The following is a 21059-nucleotide window of genomic DNA, read 5'->3' on the forward strand; positions in this document are numbered from 1 at the left end:
CCTTCCCTTCCCTTTCCTTCTCTCTTCTCCTCTCCCTCCCTTCCCCCTCCTCTTCCTTCTCTTTTTATCTTCCTTCTAACCCTTCCCTTTCCTTTCTTTCTTCCCTCCCCTCCCCTCCCCTCGTCTGCCCCTACCCCCCCACCTCCCCAATTCCAATCCCAATTGGCATAACCAACTCTTGGAGTTCAAGGAATTGTTCTTTTGTATTCTAACTAAAATGAAGCCAGGAACACAGGGGTTTTTGCCCACTTACCAAACAAAGCAAAAACAAAACCCAAATGCATTTCCCCGTTAGTCCCTTCTCATGGTCTCTTTCAATATTTTCAGCAATTCTGGGCTCTGAGCATGGGAGGAGAGAGGAGTACCATTCAGGTGCTGTGTTAAAAAGCAAGAGAGGGCTGGTGAGATGGCTCAGCAGGTAAGAGCACCCGACTGCTCTTCTGAAGGTCCAGAGTTCAAATCCCAGCAACCACATGGTGGCTCACAACCATCCGTAACGAGATCTGACTCCCTCTTCTGGAGTGTCTGAAGACAGCTACAGTGTAATTACATATAATAAATAATAAATAAATCTTTAAAAAAAAAATAAAAAGCAAGAGAGAGCAGCCAGCCAAATTAGCTGCCATCTATAAAGAAGTATTCTATTCCCAGAAGCTAGGGGTTTTAAATAACGCTTAATAAAACCCTAAACAGAAGTTAAAGACAAGGGAGAGAGAGAGGAAAGAGCAGAAGAGAGGTGAGAAGGAGGAGGAAGAGGAGAGGGGTAGAAGAGAGGAGAGAGAGAAATCTAGAGAAAGGGGAAAAAGAATTTTACGTTGTTACATCTATTTGCAATCATTATGTATCGAATTTTTACATTAATGAATTAATTCATCAGAGGAGCTTTGAAAAGTCTGTTTTACAAAAGGAGTGGGTCAAGGGTGGAAGCTGAGGGATTCTCTCACCACCAGGATAGCCACTTTAGAATGATTTCCAGCACAGTTGCCTGAGAGATCTGGTCTGACCTGCCAAGGACTTCAAAGTACATCAGATATTAGCAGCCTGACCCCACACCATTCCTATCCACCACCATGAGGTTAAAGCTTAAGATATGAGTCTCCAGAGAGGAAACTGAAGAACAAAAAAGAGGATTTGCAGCAAAACCAGGGAAGAGACCAGGTATGATCCTAGGACTCTGTTGTTAACATTACCCACCAAAAATATGCCATTTATATGCTGTATGACTTATATGCTGTAGTATTGCAGAATTCTCTCTGGGGCCAGAGATACACAAAGCACCCAGGGACAAATCAAACTAGTTTCCACTCCCTTCTACAGGAGGTGCGCAGTCTGGGAACCCCCTTTACTACTGGCCTTTACTAAACTTCTGAGGACAGGCCTTGTGCTGGCCTGCTGGCCACGTCCTGCCCAACAACCCCCAGAATCCATGTCCATTCATCGGATGCTAGATGTTCCTCCCTTAGGAGAAAGAGGCTGCTGGAAACCCAGACACCCTATAGAGGGAGGGGACTGGTGCCAAAACGTCTGGGCCCCCTCCCCCCCACCACACACACCCTACCCCGGGAAACAGGAAGCACAGCCAGACTTGTCACCGTGGCCTAAAGTAGGATGGATGGTCCCGGTAAACCGATCCTGCTAATGTAACCATAGGTGCTATTTCGTATAAATACATCCACCCAGACATTCCCCATCAACACAGCTTCTTTCCCCTGAGGTCTGGCTTCCCGCGCGCGGCAGCCTCAAACCTCTGAGTTAGTCAACAGCCTCAGTGGATAGCGACTAGAGTTTGCTGAGTGTCTTTGCCATAGTACATACAGGGCCCCCCCAGTCTGCCTTTTCTTCATTTATCATTTTCTATAATGTACCTATCACGTCCTCCGTTCTCTCTGGTCTTTGCCAAACTAAACAGCCTTGGTCTTACTAATCTCTCCTAGCATGAAGGCAAAGACCATAAATCTAATCGCCATTAGAAAGACGACTTCGCAAGCACACCTTGGGCGCTCAGTATTGCACAGACTGTGGAAGGAGTGCTGTCACTGGCTGCATCTTTAAACACAGATGTTGCTACAAAGTGTCTATTGAAGAGTTTGGCTTGTAAATTTGCCTGTCTGCTAAAGAAATAAAGTTTATTGAATTTTCTGCTGCTCACACCCTCTCTAATATCTTTATCCTTTGTGTCAAAGGTGTATTAAGTTTAAATGAAATACAGGAAGGAATTAGATATGGAGACACAATACTACCTTTGCCAGGATAATATAAAATTAAATTTCATTAGCTTCCTGAACCAATATGAGGGCTTCGTGGCTTCAGTTAAACATATTATCTACATAATTTTTCCTTTTGTTTTGTTTGAGACAGGGTCTCACATATCCCAGGCTGGCCTGGAACTGTCTACATAACCAAGAACAATTGAACTTCTGATCCTGCCACCAGGCTCAGTTCACATGGTGCTGAGGATGGAATCCAGGGCTTCTTGCACCTGGACAAGCATTAGTAGAAATGTAACCAGCCCCTTAATGCATTTGTTTCAAAGTAACAAGTACCAGAGTGCCGGTTTAATACCTGACCCCTCTACAGCCACTTTCCATCATCTCCCAAACTCAGCTTACTGAATTCCGTTTCCAACACACACTGAATAAATATCCTAGGTGCTCTGCTTTCAGTGTGAGAGCAGGGGTCTTTGACACTTCTCTAAAGGAATAGCATCAAATGGACTAACTCTCTTTGAGCATGTTTTAGGGATGGGAATACCGTCCTCCAGGAAGGCTGATGTGTGACGTGCATCCCTGGGTCACTAAATTTTTTTCTTTTTATCTCTCTTTTCTCCCAAATGTCTTCCAAAGAGGACCGCAGTCCCCCCCAAAAAAACAGAATATGAAAACTCATTTCTTTTTATATGTCAAACACGTATGCATGATAATGAGTTGAGATTGAGCTCTGAAAAGCAATGCCAGCAACAAAGAACCAAATGCCCTGGTGCTACTCTTCAGAGCCAGGGTCCAGTTGAGAAACTCAGCTTCTGGAACTTGAGAAATCCTGTCTAGCATCACCTTGAGTAGTAAGTAGCCTGGGAAAGACCAAGATTTCAAGTTACCTGGTGTCTTAATCAGGGTTCACCAGAGCAGCAAAGCCAGCAGGATATTAATAAAGTCAGGTTTAGGGCTGGAGAGATGGCTCAGTGGTTAAGAGCACTGACCTCTCTTCCGGAGGTCCTGAGTTCAAATCCCAGCAACCACATGGTGGCTTACAACCAATACATAATGAGATCTGATGCCCTCTTCTGGTGTATCTGAAGCCAGCTACAGTGTACTTATGTGTAATAATAAATACATCTTTTTTAAAAATTAAAAAAAAATAAAGTCAGGTTTATAAAGGAGATGTTTTGTAGAAACTAACTTGCTTATTTATGGTCATGAAGTTCCACCATGCGCTGTTTGCAAGCTGGAGACTCCTGAAAGCCAATGTTGTGATATTCAGTCTGAACCCAAAGTGAGAGAAGCAGGGGCTACTGGCATAAACCCAGGAGTTTCAAGACCCTAAACCAGGAACTTTACAGTTGGAAAGCATAAAAATAGAAAAGTAAGCTTCCCCTATTTTCTGTATGTGTATATACATGTAAGTGTTCATGTGTATGCATAAATACATGTGGGCACACATGTGTGCATGTATATGGATCCAGAGATTGACACTGGATGTCTTCCTGAGTCCCTTACCACCTTACTTCTTTACTGAACCTGATGCTAACCAATTTGGGTAGATTGGCTAGACAGATAGCTCAAAGGATCTACCTGTCTCCACATACTACATACTCTCCCTAGCTTCAGGGGTCCAGATGCTCTCAGCCATAGCCAGGTTTTATATGAATGCTATCGAGCTGAACCTCGGGTCTTCATGCTTGTGTGGCAAGCACTTTAACTACTGAGGTCTTTTGTTCTATCCAGAGCTTCTTTGAATTGGATACTATGTGCCCACAATAATGAGCACAGATCTCCCCTAACCATTCTACTAATTTGACTCTCTTCCCCAAACACCCTCACAGACACTCCCAGGAATGTCTTATCGTGTATCTAATCGTCCTTAACCCAGCCAAACTGACGTATGAAACTTAACCATCACACCTGGTGATTTTTTAAAAACTGTGTGTGTGTGTGTGTGTGTGTGTGTGTGTGTGTGTACGAGCACTCAAATGCATGTCACAGCACCAATGTGGAAATCAGAGGACATATTACACAAATCCTACCACCACGGAGGGTCTAAGAATGGAACTCAGCTCCAAACACGGTAGCAGTCCCCTTTATCAACTAAACCATCTCATATGTGCCATATGTGGTAATCGTATTTCTCATTACAGGCCAAGTTAAGATGTATGGGGAACTACTAGAAAATCCTTCCAAGGATAAACATAGATTACCCCCCCCTTTCTTCCCCCTTCTTTTCTTAAAAAGAACATTTCTTTTGTATTATATGCAAAAATCACATGAAATTTCAGGCAAGGGAACAATGAAATGGCATCTTGCTGGTCCTTTCTCAAGTCAAGGTGGAAAAGCTATAGTCAAACTCTTGACAAAGAGCCTGGATAATGATCAGCTGCAGAGATCTATTTGGGAAGAACTGCCCTTGGGTTACAAGGCTACAGTGCCCTGAGGGCTACAAGGCTACAGTGCCCTGAGGGCTACAAGGTTACAGTATCAGGTGTAGATGTTGTAAGAAAGTCTTCCTAAGGTTCAGGAGGCAGGGCAAGGTCAGCCAATACTTGGAGTCTGTTCTTTCTGGTTATAGATGGAGAAACCTTCCTTTCTTTTACAGTTTGGGTTTATAATGCCTAAAATTAACCTGTAAACCCCACCTGACCAAGGACCAGGTAACTTCCTAGAATGCTGGGAGTTGTAGTTCTTGGAAAATCACAAAACCTCATGGGAAAGCACATAGATTTGTCTTTATAAACCCCTGAAGCACTTGTCTTGTGGCCATTTCATCTGGGAAATTCCAGGGAGCAGTCCTGATCAAAGTCTACCTCTTGGTCAGTATTTAATAAAGCTTGCTTTAAATTTGGCCCAATACAGTTGAAGTAGCTTTTCTCCCTAAAAACCTCAGGACTAACAGGTTCCTCCAGAGACCAACCCTGAGACTAGAATTGAAGTGTAAGTAAGTTATTGAGAAAGAGAGGCAAGCATGGGAGAACAGTAAGATAAAGCCAGCAAGTTACAATTGTAGTCACTTGAACCTGATTCCTCTAGGGCCTCAGAAGGATACTGTGGAACACGGCCTCAGATTCATCCCACTCATAGGGCAAGGGGACTAGGATACTGAGATGCCAGTTGGGGGCATCTTGGAGGAGAGTACTCAACTTTCAGTAAGGAGCACCAGATCCCTCTATGCAGAGGCAGAACAGTCACTGTGTGATGGCTTTCACTGGTACTCCTTCCAACTCTCAGCACACTTTGTAAATGCCAACCCTGTATCTCTTGCCCTGAAGATTCTTTAGATCTACTGGAGACACAAACCTGATCAAATCGCTGGGGAGTTAAAACTACTCTGGGCCAAGGGGTAGAAAGCTGACTGTTGCCAACCCACAGCCCAGTGTGCCTGACTTGAAACGGTGACCTGGGTTAATCAAATTCTTATCCTAAGATTTTGAATTAATGGTTGACGATGGAGGCATTCAGCAAGGTAAAATGGAGGAACTGTTGTGGGGTGGACTTTGATAAGCAGTGATTATTTCTTGGTTTATCTTCTCAGTAGCCATTGCCTCTTTTCTTGCCTTATTTCTTTCTCTGTTATGCTTCCCAGTTGTATGCGATCTTGGTATTACCATCAATCAAAATGTTAAATAGACTATCATCTCTGCTCAAACTCCTCTCACCTGTGCTAGGATAACAGGACTCCATCCCCGGAAAGACAGAGAGCCATTGAAATTAAGGCCCTGAAATTAAGTGTTCCCTTTCCTCATCTCTTGATTCTTTTAGGGGAGGGGCCTCATCTGAGTCTACCTATCATCTCTCACCCTACATGAACTATGCTGCAGCAATGCTGTGTGTGTCCTGCCTACACACAGTCTTCACAGCTCCCTCACAGGGTTCCCAGGTATCAGGACACCACTTTAAAACTCACCAGAATAAAAACAACATTTTCATTTTGGTCTCTTGTGGTTCTGGAGAGTCACAGGATTGCCTGTGGCCTTCAGAGGCAGTTTTTAAATCACAGCCCCTCAGACAGATGCTGAAGCTACGTTCTCTAGGGTTCAAGCCCCCAGTTAAATGCTTTCTTTTATACGAATTGGCTTGGTCATGATGTATCATCCCAACAATAAAACAGTGACTAAGACTGAAATTGAAAATAAATGTCAGCCTTACACCTACTCTTTTGGGTTATGGGGTGGTTTGAATGAAAATGGTCCTGTGGCCTTGTTAGAATAGGTTGGCCTGGTTGGAGGAAGTGTATCACTGGGGGTGGGGGTGGGGAGTGGGAAGTGAGCACTGAGGTTTCAAATGCTCAAGCCCGGCCCAGTGTCACACTCTCTTCCTGCTGCCTGTGAATCTCAATTTAGAGCTCTTGGCTGCCTCTCCAACACCATGTCTGCCTGCATGCTGCCATGTTTCTCCACCGTGAAGATAATGGACTAAACCTCTGAACTGTAAGCCAGCCCCAATTAAATGTTTCCTTATAAGAGTTGCCATGGCCACAGTGTCTTTTCACAGCAATAGAATCCCTAACTAAGATTAGCTGAGAGGCAGAGTCTCCAGAGGGACTGGAGGCAATTCTCCTGTCCTGGGGAATTGCCTTGACCTCCCTGACACCACCAATCTTTTACCTGTTCTTCCTAAAAGCTCCTCTCAAATCAATAGTTCGTGATCAAATCTTTTCTCAAAGTCAGCTTTTGAAACAGCTCCTGCACCCACTTTCTCCAAAAATATTTTTTTCCTGGGTATATCAACCAGAGTTGGTTTCTGTTGCTTACAACCCAAAACAGTCAGTGTGAAAAAGCAGAAGGAGTCAAAGAGATGGCTGAAGAGCCATGGCATCAAGAATTAGCCAGTGTGGTAGAAGGATGGACACTGGAAGGAACTTCGGAAGAAGTGGCTAGGCTGCGCCTGCTCTGAGTCTCCCTTGGAATTCTCTTGTGTTTCTTATCTTCATAACTCCATAAGACTCTTCATTCTCATGTGAATGCAATCAAGCCCCTTCACAAAAGCAGGCAGTCTACAGCAAGCAAGCTCTCTATGGGAGACACTTCAAGGTAATTCCTCTCAGCCAACAAGGTACCCTCAGTACCTTCTCACTGTTGACACCTTCTCTCGGTTCCTCACTCACTGTGAGTTTGGTGACCAGGATAAAAGAAGTGCCAGTCTCCTTGAAACAAGGATTCAGATGGTTGGTGGAAACTAGGGTATCTGTTTGGTTGTATAGAGCTCCTGGGAGGACAATAAAGTGAAGAGAACATGAATCCAGATGAAGTTTAGTGAGTCAGTGGAGCTGTGGAGTGTAATGAGGGCTGATACAAGGGACTATGGGAACCCAAGGGACAGTCCAGAGACATTGTCATCATGAGAATGACAATCCCTGAGAGAAGAGGTGATCCCCGGTGAGGAAAAAAGAGGAAGAGAAGGAGTAGGGAGGGGGGGGAGGGAAAGGAGAAGGAAGAGGAGGTGGAGGAGAAAGAGGAGGAGAGAGAGGAGAAGAGGGAAGAAGAGGGGGAGGAAGGGAAAGGGAGGGGGAGGAGATGGAAAGGGGAAAGAAGAGGATGAGAAGGAAGAGGAGGAGGAAGTGGAAAGGGATCAAAGACCAGTTTGCCTGCCCATGAGCTGGATTGCAATGGGCTGTGTGAGGTGATTCACAGTATTATACCTCAGAGTAAGACACAATTTATGGGCTTTCTGGGCAGAAATAGATGGTAAAGAATTTCACATTGGCCAGGCACCAATGCCTAACTAATGCCTGAGTCTACCTTACGTTCTTACATCAAGATCTGAAAACAAAACAAGCAGAATGTGCACACACAACTATTCGTCATCGACTCACAAAAACTCTGACTGGAAAAACATAGAAAACCCCTGGAATGGAAAGGTTCACTGATTTAGCCAAATAAAACCATTAAGATCTGACCCTTGTAGGTTAGATTCAGAGTTGAGTGCCCATGCAATTTATCATGCAAACCAGGACACTTTGGAGAGGGAAATGGGATGCTGTTAATAATTATGTGCAGACAAGAGGCATGAACCAGGATAATCAAACAACGACCAGCATCTGGAGACCCAGAGCATTCCCTGTCCCACCTGATGAAAGTCATGTTGGACCAGTTAATAAAATCCGTAATCTTAACTCAATTCACTTTTAATTACTTTATTCCACCTTGGTGGACAGGGAATACTAGAAATTTTCCTAACCATGGAATTTAGAAGTCTGGATTCCTTCCCAACTCTACCATTCCTGACCCAAAGAATCTGAGCAGATCTCAGCCTCCAACGGGGCAGTTTCTTTCAAATGTGAAATGGGAACAATTCTACCAGTTTGTAAAGATGTTGAAAAGATAGAGGAGGAGGCCATCACTCAGCAACTGTGTGCAAGTATCTGTCCTTTCTGCAACAAATTTGGGCAATCTCAACTGCATAAGAAAACCTGACCCATGACTTCTTGAAAGCTATGAAAGTAATTGTTCCATGTTTCCATTGTGACTTTCAAGGAGTGAGCCCTGTTAATTTCTTCTTGAAAACTGTCCTATTCTTTAGTAGGCCTTCCTTTCATTCAACTGGAAGCCTGATTTTTGACCCTTGAGCTTTTAACACCATTCTCACTGGAGAAAAAGGGTGGTTCAACTGTGAAGTGGAGAGGCATATGTATTCCTGGACTCTGCTGGACACTGCTCAGTTCCACCCAGAAGAGGCAACAAGAGCAAGCTGTGTTCAGCCCTCATCTGTCTCTGTGGCCAGGATGAGGAGTAACATGGAAAAACTCATAGGGCATGAGAAGAATAATATGGGGTTATTTTAACTGTAAAAGAAGACCACACACATGGTCCCATGTGGACTGCACCCTGGCCCATCTTCAAAAACATGGAAGCTGCGTTCTCTCCAGCCATGCGTAGGCCTGGTTTAATTAAATGTAGGCCACAAATGGGCTGGCAACCACAACACTGAAGCTCTGTCAATGGCTGTGGAAGGAGTTTCCCACAGTTCCCTAGTCCCGATAAGATACATAAAGGGAGCAACCTGAATGCTTGGTAGATGGACCCCCTCCTTGTTCCCACCCTTTTGGATTCATTGGGAAACCTCTGAAACAAGATTTTTTTTTTCACTCCTACATTTTGAAATGGCTGTGTTTGAGGCTAATTAAGTCCACATGCTTCTGATTCATTTACACTTAACTCATCAAAATGTTGTTTTGTAATAGCCATTTGAAGTCCAAGGCGCCTCTCTTGAGTCTAAAAACCAGGAAGCTATGGTTTGCCAGCCGACAGCAGAGTTCATGTACCCGAAGGTTCAAATGTGGTTCAAGACAAGACAGTGTCACAGTTAAGAGTTGTCCTGTGTTGTCACTGTCAAGTGTGGTCTGATTTTGAATCTTCTGTTACTCACTTGCTTGGAATGGCAGAAAATAATTAGTAGAAGAAAACAGAAATTAAGCCAAGGTATTTGGATGTGATAGGAAACTTTACCTTAAGGGGCAATTTAAGAGATTTTTTAAAATCTCTCATAAAGTGTAACTAGGATTTAGAACTGAAGACTTCCTATTTTTGCTATAAGGACCTACTTACATCCTGTGGGGCTGTGTTAAAGGTGAGCCAGGTGCTCTTAGAAGGTGATGGATATAAAGGGAAAAACTTAAGCCACTCAAGGCATATCCTTGAAGGGAATATTGGGATGTTGGTTCCTTCCTGGGTGTCTCCACCATCCTCACCCCCACTGCCAAGTATATATCATCATCACAGGACAAACAACAAGACCATGGACTGAGACCTATAAACCATAGCCAAGAATAAACCTTTCTGCCTTTTAAGCTGCCTTTTATCTCAAGCGTTTGCCCCAGTGATAGAATTCTGATTTACACTACTATTCATGAGGTGCACTTGGAAATACAGGTCACACCCTTTACACGCTGTGTGAGAGCATTCTTTAAGAGCTCGTCACTACCTAGCTTCCTCAATCTCTGATTTGTATCAGCACCTAGATTGTGTAAGGTGAGATTTAAACTGTAGACGTGGAAATTTGAAAAGCAAGTTCCTTATCCGGGAGAGAAGATGATTAGAAGTTATGGCTTTGTGACCCTATAGGCCATCAATCAATGTTGTATCTAGACTAATTTAGCATTTTCTTGGTTAACTACAGAAGCCAGTTTTTCACCTGCTAGTCACCAGTTAGTTCTCCCACTAAAACAGTGAATAAACCTTTGATTAGGACTCACTAAAATGTGTTTGAATAGGGCCAGGCTGGAAGGGCATAAACATAGAGCACTCATTAACTTAGATTAACCTGCCACAAGTAAACAAAGGTTCCCCCATAGGCTCAAAGTCAATGACTTAAAGTCTCATAGACCTCAATGCCAACAGCTCACACTATTTATACGCTGTACAAGAGCAATCTTTAAGAAACTGTCCAAGTTACCTTAGTCCTGTTCATTATATTCCACAAATCAATCAAGCAAGCAAACAAACAAACCACCACCAACAGCAACAACAAAACATGAGCATCAAACCACATCTTTGTGGGTTTGTACTCACTTCTCCCTCCATTTCCCACGGAGGAGCATCCTTTGATTCAACCCATGGAGCCCCATGGTGGCCCACAATTCTCAAAGCCCTTTTCTTAGCTTACTGACTTAGCTACAGAGTTCTGAGGGCAGATGGCTAAGCTTCATTCTGGGATAGCATGTAACGAATGACCTCTAGTCTCATGGCCCAGCACATCATGACCTCTAATCTCCTTTTATCAACCACAGAGCTGGCATGTCCCCCTGCCTGATCACAGATCTGCCCATGTGGAGAAGAGGAAGAGGTCATTGGCATCACTATGCAAGGTGGGTAAGAGTGCCGTAGAAGCCTAGCACGAATAGACAGGTCTACTGTGTACAAGGCAGCAGAATTAGTAAGGTTCAGTGGCCCTGCTCACCTAGACGCTGTGACAGATAATTATGCTGTCACCTCAAAATGAAAGCACCAAAGTCAGTGGGAACATGACCTTCAGCGAGCCCTTGGCACTCCTGTTCTCCTTCATGCTGATCTAGAAACTTTACAGGACACCTTGGAGGCAGTTTGATTTATTTATTATAAACTCAGCATAACTCAATTCTTCCCCCATTTGCTCAAGATGATTAAGATGTTTCTAGTAATACTATGCTAAACACACGTGTGGAGGCGGGCAGCCACGAGCAGTGGCTCTGGGATCACATGCTTCTAGACAGTTTCTCTCTAACTTTCATTATTATCCATACAAGGGACTTTTAAAAACATTTCCCCCTAACTTTTGCTCTATGAATGTTAAGACCATAGCTACATCATAAATCATAGACTATGACGAAACTATGCATAAATTATAGTTATGTCACCCAACCTTCAAGAATCACGCTTCTGCCCCCAGGAGATCAGTACAGTCTCCCTTTGAGGATGCATGGTCTGTACCAGTGCTCCTCACAGAAAAATATGCAGCTCAGAAGTTGGACTCTTGTTCACTATGCACAAGGCTCTGAGTTCAACCCCCAGCACCACAAAAAAAAATTAAAATAAAACAAAAAGAAAAATGGAGATTGAAGAAGGCAACACAGGGAGTCTCCTGTGGTGTTAAATTTTCTAGCTGCCCACTTTGACTCTATTTGATATTTATTTGTTAGTTATATCTCAATAAAACTGGTCCCCCCCCCATGGGTAGATTAAAAAGTAAAAGGAGGCAGGTAAAATTAGTTTTAGTTAAAGATTTGTACTTAAGCTAATATGTCTAAAGTATTATTGCAACAGATAAGAAATCTCAAAACCTAGAAATGAAATATTTATACTCTTATTTTCTTCCAAATCCAGTGTGTGTTTCACACTTAACACACACCACAGTGTTGAATAATTACATTTCAAGTGCTCAGTAGCCAGCTGTCATCAGTACTGGATAGTGTAATTATAAATGGCTCAGACTAATCTGTACTAACCATCCTTGCTAACGGTTTCAGGAGGACTGCTCAAAGCTGAGGTATCCATCTCATTCTCGGGGGACACTTTCTCATATCCCCAATAGATTCCTGAAGCAACAGTCAGTAAGTATGCCTATAGACACACAGGAATGGCGTCTAACGTGGTGACGGTTCACAAGCAACCTGTAAAAGGTTGCAACTATGGGGTGTGGAGAACAAGGTATTTTATCATGCTCGTTAGAATGACATTCAGTTTAAAGTGTCAAATATTCACTTCTGGAGTTTTCCATCTAACGTTTTCAGACTGCAGACAGCTAACCTTAACCACAGAAAGTAGGATAAGAGGGCAGCATGTTGTACTTCACTATGTCAGCTCCCGAGTCCTGGCTTTTATTTTCTCGTACCTCGTGGCTTGGGGTGTCTAGTGGCTTTTCATTCTTCCCTCAGGACGGTCGTTTGTGTGTGTGCTGCTTCTGTGTTAGCTGTCTGACACTATGACAGAATACCTCATAAAGCTTAGAAGATTGCTTTGAGTCATGAGTTCAAAGGTTTCAGCCCATAGCCTAAGAAGAGACAGGTGTCATGGAGCTGTGGAAGTGTATGGAGAAGGTGGCTCACCTCACAGCAACCAGGAGGCAGAGAAGGGTAGTGAGATCAGCTAAGACACCAACACAGCCTTAAAGGTCCACTCCAGAACCCATGTATTCCATCTCCCTAAGCTGCCACTGCACCTCAGGAGCCACCAGCTGGGTATCATGGAGGAGGGATGCTTCTCCTAGGTGGAACATTCTCTCCAGCGCTTTGATCTTGGTCCCCAACTGAACAATTTCTACAGGAAGAAAAAGAACCCGTGGATGCGATCTCTGTCAAGGCTGTACTGCCCACACCACTGTTACAAGCCCCAGCCTAGCCTCTCCTAGCTGAACCTATGCCATCTGTACTTAAGACAGTTCTCAAGTTATCAGTCACACAGTGAGGAGATAAAGACAAGAAAGAGGGTCAGAACAACTAAACCCTGAAAAGTTGCAAGCCAGAACTCCACATTTCCACCATGGGAGTATCTTCTGTGGGTTTCCATATCAGCTGCATGCCACCATCCCCAGGACAATCTATGGCTCCCCATCAGAGGCTCTAACACAAAGACTGAAGACAAGCTTCAGGGAAGATTGCAGCCTCACGTGAATTTTCAGGTGCCATCCAATCTTCTCATCCAGTTCTTCCTCCCGACTTCAAACGGCTCACAGCTGTCTGTATTTCATCCATCCTGACTCATTTCCAGACAAGTGTGGAGTCAGGTGGGAGGAGAAAAGAGAGGGGGAAATGCAGGAAGATTTTGGACCAGCTAGTCTGTAATGCACAGTCACCAGAAAACAAGAGAGACCAAATGTCAACTGAGTGGAAAGTAAGAACTAGCTGCCGGAGGTTGTCCTCTGACCTGCATAGGCTCTCTGTGACACTCATGAACTCACACTCACATACACACATGCACACTAAGTGACAGATGTACCACAAATGCTGTACCACATATCCCCTCAAATACATAAATGTAATTCTTTAAAAGTATATTTCAAAAGAGCTGTGGGGGTGGACAGAGAGACAACTTCATGGCTAAAAGTGCTTACGAACCATGCAGAAGACTTGAGTTCGGTTCCCGGCATCCATGTCAGACAGCTCACAGCTGTCCATAAATCTAACTCAGTTGTCTCCTCTTCTGACCTCCATGAGCATCCTCACACACGAGGCATGGACACACACATGCAGACACGTAAGTAAAAATAAAAACTTTCCGCCGGGCGTGGTGGCGCACGACTTTAATCCCAGCACTCGGGAGGCAGAGGCAGGTGGATTTCTGAGTTCGAGGCCAGCCTGGTCTACAAAGTGAGTTCCAGGACAGCCAGGGCTATACAGAGAAACCCTGTCTCGAAAAACCAAAAAAAAAAAAAACAAAAAACAAAAACCTTTTAGTCTTCTTTGTTTTTTGCTTTTTCTTCTTTCAAGATAGGGTCTCACTCCACAGGCCTGTCTGTCTAGTAACCCACTCTGTAGACCAGGCTTTACCTTGACTCACAGAGATCCACCTGCCTCTGCCTCCTTCCTGAGTGCTTAGGAATAAAGGCTCACATCACCACGCCCAGCAAAAACACCAAAAGTTTTCATTTAAAGTAAATAAATTGAATTATAAGAGCAGTGTGCAAGAGCAGTATTAGGATGGAGGGTTCCAATGAGGGATACTTTCCCAAAGTCTCTGCATACTTACTGTGTCTAGGGACAATTCTGCTTGTCATGGCCGGGACTAAACATGCTAGTCACATCTAGTGGGCAGAGGCCAGGCATGCTGCCAAATAGACTACAATGCACAGGACAGCCCCCTCATGAACAACAAAGGATTACCCAGGCCAAAATGTCAATAATGCCAAGAAATCCTCAACGCTAAAAGAAATAGATTCCACACACATATCCACTAGTGATGGAGGTGGGGGTGGGGTGGGGGTAAAGGTAGGAGAGAGAAACCAGATGAGACAATAATTGAACAGTGGAAGGAGGTGTCTTGGGGAGTCTGTGACGGACACGTCACCAGATGTCTATCCCAGGCCAGAGTTTTTGACACGCCAAGGAAGAATTTATCCATACTCCCTTTGAGTGAATGTGGAGAAAGCAACAACCCTCCATACTCACCAGTTTTGGGGGTTGGTTGGAGGGGGGCTTTGTTCTGTTTGTTTGTTGGTTGGTTGGTTTTGGGATAGGGTCTCTCTGTGCAGCCATGGTTGGCCTGGAGTTTGTTATGTAGAGCAGCCTGGCCTTAAACTCATAGAGAGCTGGTTTGCCTCTCCCTCCAAATGCTGGGATTGAAGATATGCATAACTCAGTTTATGGGGTTCTCCGTCCGTGGATTCAGTCTGTCAAACACCAATAGAAAATATTCAGAAGAAATATGTCTGTCCTCAATGTATCCAGACTTTTCTCCCCCATTATTCCCTTGGCAATACATTAAACAATCATCTATATGGCATTGACATTGGATTAAGAATTTCAAGTCACATAGAGGTGATTCCAGTCTTACAGGAGCAGGGTAAGACACACAGGTGCTCCTCTTTATAGAAGGAGCATTAGATTGTCACATCCACAAGGATCCTTGGAACCCATCCCCTGTGCATAGTCAAAGGCTATATAAAAGGGAAGGCACAGCCAGGGCAGAGGACAATGAACAGCTTGGTCACACTTCTGAAGCAGTTGCCTGTGAGGACCTAGGCTCTCTTCTCCTGCTCTGAGTAATTTGCACAAAAGGTGGCTCCGTAAAGTGCTTGCTGTACAAGTGTGAGGATTTGAATCCGATCCCCAGAACCCACATAAAACACCAGGCACAGAGGAGTACATCTCTAATCCTAGTCCTGGGAAGGTAGAGAATCCCTGGGGTATACAGGCCAGCTACTCTAGCTGAATTAATAAATAAGCTTCAAGCTCAGTGTAAGGCCTATCTGAAAAATGTAAGGCAGATGGGTTGGTAAGATGGCTCAGTGGGTATTTGCTGCTAAGCTTGACGATCTGGGTTCTAGTCCCCAGGACCCACACTGCTGGAGAGAATAGACTCCAGAAAGTTATCTTGTTTCATAAACACACACACACACACACACGTACGAAGGCATTCAGCTTATAGTCTCTGGTCATTTCACCTGTGTTTGTCCATGAACCAGGGCCTCTTCTGAGCATGCAGAAGAGAAGGCCCAATTGTCTGTCATCCTTGGTTTGGAGGCTTTGATTGCAAAGATTGCAGAGAGATTAAGTCAATAGCCCAAGGCCAAAGTGAAGCCCAGAAGCAGAACTCTAGCAAGGTTGTTAGCCTTACAAGGAAACATTGGTCCACCAGCATGGAGATCTGGGGTAACTGAACTTGACACTTTCACATTATCAAAGCCAAGACATTCCGGTGTTTCCATCTACCAAATGTCTCCCCTCAGTCACACCAACCCAGAGAAACCTCAGAAGTTGACTAAGCCCCAGGCTACTTTTCCTCCCTTCCTTGATCTTCCTCTTCACCCTGTAGTCCCTGGAAACTGCAGGCACCACACTCCCGACTGCAAATTCAAAGGCACAAACAGGCAGGAGCGACTGAAAGGCTGGAGTGGATCCCCACCTTTCAGAGTGAGTCTGAGCGAAACACCAGCATTTTAGAACACTCTTCCATGAAGGGAGGTGAGCTCACTTCCTGAGGAAATTACTGCAGGGGATGTCTGCAGGGGCCAGCCAGGCCTGGTGTGACAACATCTGAGACGGCCCCATGCTGTAACCAGGCATGAATATTGATTCAAACGAGTTATACATATTTGTGCACTCTTTATTATTTTATTCACACCTTCTCCCCGCACAGTTCATCCATGCAAGACACTGGGCTCATCACCTCATAGACACCATGAAACCAACCGCTTTGAAATATTTGGTAACCAAAGAAGTTAAGTCACTAGTGAAAAATTATAAGCAAAAAGTGGCAGGAAACTCATCTGGAAGGAATCTGAGCATAGATCCTCGACACCAGACACTGTCCCTTTCTCTGCCTTTCCTGACTCTGACTCCGTGGAAGAGAGGACATGGCTGCCCGTAGTGGATCTAGCAATTGTCATTTGGACAAATAGGGCTCTCTCCTAATATCCACATTCTTTTCACATGGCCTCATGAAAACATAAACATTCACTCCATCCTCAAAAAATGCAGGGCTCTGGAAAAAAGTGCCCCACTCAGCTCCTTGGCTAGGCGGGAGAAAAGTGCCCCACTCAGGCCCTGGCCAGGCAGCAGGCGCCTGAAATGGGTATTACCTATCGGTTCCCAGCATTGATGGCTTCCTGTGCTGAGCTTCAAGGAGAGGCAGCCATGATTCTTTCCAGGATGCCCTGAAGACAGAGCAGGGCTCCTCCAATGCAATATTCAGTCAGTAAATGGGCCTCCCCAAAGCCCCGTGTACCCTCTTGTTATCATTGTCTAATTTCTTGAGTCTATTCTTAGCCTCTTGTTTTTTATCAACCTCAAAGGGAAACAGAATTAAAGTTTGGATTTCTTCACAACATAAGTAGAACTTTATGCATTTTTTTTTAATCCTAAAAACTTGCTGGTGATAACCTCTGTACTGGCTAGTTTTGTGTCAACTTGACACAGCTGGAGTTATCACAGAGAAAGGAGCTTCAGTTGAGGAAATGCCTCCATGAGATCCAACTGTAAGGCATTTTCTCAATTAGTGATCAAGGGGGAAAGGCCCCTTGTGGGTGGGACCATCTCTGGGCTGGTAGTCTTGGGTTCTATAAGAGAGTAGGCTGAGCAAGCCAGGGGAGGCAAGCCAGTAAAGAACATCCCTCCATGGCCTCTGCATCAGCTCCTGCTTTCTGACCTGCTTGAGTTCCAGTCCTGACTTCCTTTGGTGATGAACAGCAGTATAGAAGTGTAAGCCGAATAAACCCTTTCCTCCCCAACTTGCTTCTTGGTCATGATGTTTGTGCAGGAATAGAAACCCTGACTAAGACAACCTCAGTCAGCTATTTGTTCCTCTGAGCCCTGGAGACATGTCAGACAGAGGCTACTGACCGACAATGGCAGTGTCTTAAATGTCAGTATCCAAGAGAAATGAAATATGGTATATAAAAATTCAAGAACAAAAAAGTAATCTGTTAGTTGTTTTTTATTTACATTCGTGTGTATGTGTGTTTGCTATTGTATGTGTGTGTGCGTGTGTTTGTAGGTGTGCACACAAATGGAGAAATATATTGATTTTCTTCTTGCATCACTCTCACTAAGGATCTGAGATGCTATCCATCTTTAAATCAGATATCTACATCTTGCCTCTGATGACAAAGGCATCTCTCTGGATAGAAGAGAAAAAGAAGTTTTTCTAATGGAAGATTCTACGTACCTGTGGAAGAGAAAATTGTAAGTCTAAACCAAGTTAAGAAAAAAAAAATGACCAGGTGTAGTGGTGCATATCTTCCATCCCAGCTCTAAGGAGGCAGAGGCAGATGAATCTCTGTGAGTTCAACACAGCTTGGTCTACATAGTGAGTTTCAGATCAACCAGAGCTATATAGTGAGACTCTGTCTCAAAAAAACAAAACAAAACAAAACAAACAAAAAACATTGGGTGGTTACATCATCAAAACTGATCTCTCTGATTTTAGAAAACAGGTCTTTGAAGGTAGTAGAATAATGCAGGTCAATCAAATATATTCCACAAAATTCATCAAGATAGTGAATTCTCCCATGGGGGGCAGCCTCTTGCTGAAACTTCATCAGGTGCCCACCATCCTGCACAGTCTACAGAGAAGAGGGAACTGTGCCTCCTTGATGGTCTGTTCCCCACTTGGAACAGCTGTTACAGGAGCCATGAAATGGGGTGAGCTGGGAAGCAATCCTTCCTCACCACCTCATCTCTGGATAGACTAACCTCCCTGCTTTCAAGAGAGTGGGTCAGGAAGGACCAAGGAGCAGGCTGGAGACTCTACATAGCCTACACAGTACATCACATACACTAAACCATAGCCCAGCACACATCACATACAAAGCTACATCAAAACACATTCATACTGACACACATAATAACACACATCATATATATATCACATGAAAACACCCTAAACACTACACACACGCACACACACACACACCGCATACTGCAACATAATCCCTCCACACGCTACTTCATCCCACTACTCTCACACCACGTCGTAGTACAATACGTACGCCTCACCCCTTACGTGTATCCCAACAATACTACACCATGCAAACATTACATTACATTGCACACACCCACACATAAACACACTCCACTAATAAGCTTTGCTTGCACAGGTGTGAGAATCTGTGCCAAGCCTCTGAAGAGCCAAAGAGGGCAAAGATGTAAGAAATGCTCAGAGACCTTTGTGCCACTGGGTAGTCAAGTGTAACAACATCCCAGGCTTCTTCCTAGAGCACAATAGGCTGGGCCTCTCTCAGCTGGGAGGCAGTACTTTGTGAGCTGCTGATTTTAAAGAAACAAAGCAGACTACGATCTACATTCTAGAAAGTGCCAGAGCCTCTGACTCTACGGGTATGAAAAGGAACAGTAAAGCTCAATACAAAATGAGTCCTCTTGTTCTCTGGGGGATTTTTTACATCAAACAGTAATAACAGTATATTTTGTAAACAAAAGTCAACTTCAGTTTGCATTCCCCCACCCCCACCCCCACCCTGAGACCAACCCGTGCTTTCACCAGTGAGGTAAAAGCTAAAATGTAGTGTGTGAGTAGATTCAGTGGGAGAAAAAGAGGGGGGACCATTCATATGAAGGAGCTCTTTATTCCACATACATATATACATTCCTGGGTGTATAGAGAAAGAGCCTGGAGCATCACCACAAGAAATCTACAGTTGTTATCTCTGAGGAAGACCTGTTTGTCCAGCAAGGAGGCGACAATCAGATCCCTTCACATCTGACTCTGTCATTCTAATCTACTGGAGTCTCTGAGACTGAGAACGCATCCACTGTTAACTTTAAAACCCGCTGTTAGCAAAGACAAGGGAAAATGAAAGGGGAGCATAAATTAAATTTATACCTGAAAGTAAAAAAAGTTATAAGTTTCTAAATGTATGCCTCCATTGGCGGGTCACGAAGGCGTACGAGTTTGGTTTTGTTTTTAGACAAGAGATGTTCTGGAGATCACTCATAGAAAGCAAGAGCTGTGTGTCCAGCCTCCTGTGTGACCCAGCGTACTGCAGAGCTGAGGGGCTATCAGGCTTGATGGCAGTAGATGCCACAGCCAGCAGAGGAGTTACCAGTGTGTGTTTGAGGCCATTTCCAACACTGTCTCTGGCCCTACCACCACAGAGTCACTGTTCTCTTCCCTCTAAATCTCGATGTCTCTTCAGACTGGAGTGAAAACAATCCATTTGCCCCCTCAGTATCTGTGAGGTTCTAGCATACTTTATATCAAAATGTAGGACTATTAATGCCTTCTACAAAAACAGCCTAGTATTTTCATAAAGCCAACACAACTCCTCTGTATACTGTCATCTCTACACTAGGTAGGATTCCTATTGCTTCGAGGAAACACTGTGACCAAAGCAACTCAGGGAGGAAAGTATTTATTTCTACCTCCACAGCACTATATTTCATTGAAGGAAGTCAGGACAGGAAGTCAGAGCAGAAACTGGGAGGCAGTAACCAGTACAGAGGCCATGGAGGGGTGCAACTTACTAGCTTGTTCATCATGGCTTGCTCAGTCTGCTTTCTTGTAGAACCCAGGATTCTCAGATCAGGGATGGCATTACCAACAATGGGCTGGGCCCTCCCACATTTGATCACTAATTAATTAAGAACATGCCCTACAAGCTTGCCTGCAGCCTGGTCTTATAGAGCCATTTTCTTCATGAGGCTCCTTCCTCTCTGATGGTTTTAGTTTGTGTCAAATTGGCACAAAAACCCAACTAGGGCAATCTCTACATAGCTTTTATCTTTCCCCTAAAGTTTATTTATTTTTATTTTATATGTATGAGTGCTTTGCCTGCATCTGTCTGTGTATCATAGTCATGCAGTTCCCACAGAGAGCAAAAGGGCATTAGATACCTTGGGACTAGAGTCATAGTGGTTTTAAGCCACCATGTATGTGCTGGGAGCTAAACCAGGGTCCCTTGCAAGAGCAGCCAGTACTCTTTACTGCTGAGCCATCTCTCTAAACCCTCATCTTAGTTTGGGTTTTATTCCTGTGAACAGACACCATGACCAATACAACTCGTCTAAAGAGCATTTAACTGGAAATGGCTTACAGGTTCCGAGTTTCAGTTTATTATCACCATGGCAGGAGACACAGCAGCATCCAGGTGGGCATGGTGCTGAAGGAGCTGAGAGTTCTATATATTTTTCCAAAGGAAACCAGGAGCAGACTGTTTTCAGGCAGCTAGGAGGAGGGTCTCAAAGCCCACACCCACAGTGACACACTT

General features: G+C 44.2%; 1 long non-coding RNA gene across 1 annotated transcript; it reads right to left on the bottom strand.

Moving 5' to 3' along the window:
- Nucleotides 1-12732: 12732 nt before the first annotated feature.
- Nucleotides 12733-14991, bottom strand: LOC147000924 (uncharacterized). Its single transcript, XR_015045320.1, has 3 exons — nucleotides 14785-14991; nucleotides 13287-13372; nucleotides 12733-12937 (listed from the first exon to the last, which is right to left on the bottom strand). It is a non-coding gene; the product is annotated as an uncharacterized LOC147000924 (long non-coding RNA).
- Between the last annotated feature and the right edge of the window lie 6068 nt (nucleotides 14992-21059).

This window comes from Mus caroli, unplaced genomic scaffold (genome assembly GCF_978045245.1).
Source record: "Mus caroli unplaced genomic scaffold, Mus_caroli_1 scaffold_15, whole genome shotgun sequence".
Lineage (NCBI taxonomy): Eukaryota > Metazoa > Chordata > Mammalia > Rodentia > Muridae > Mus > Mus caroli.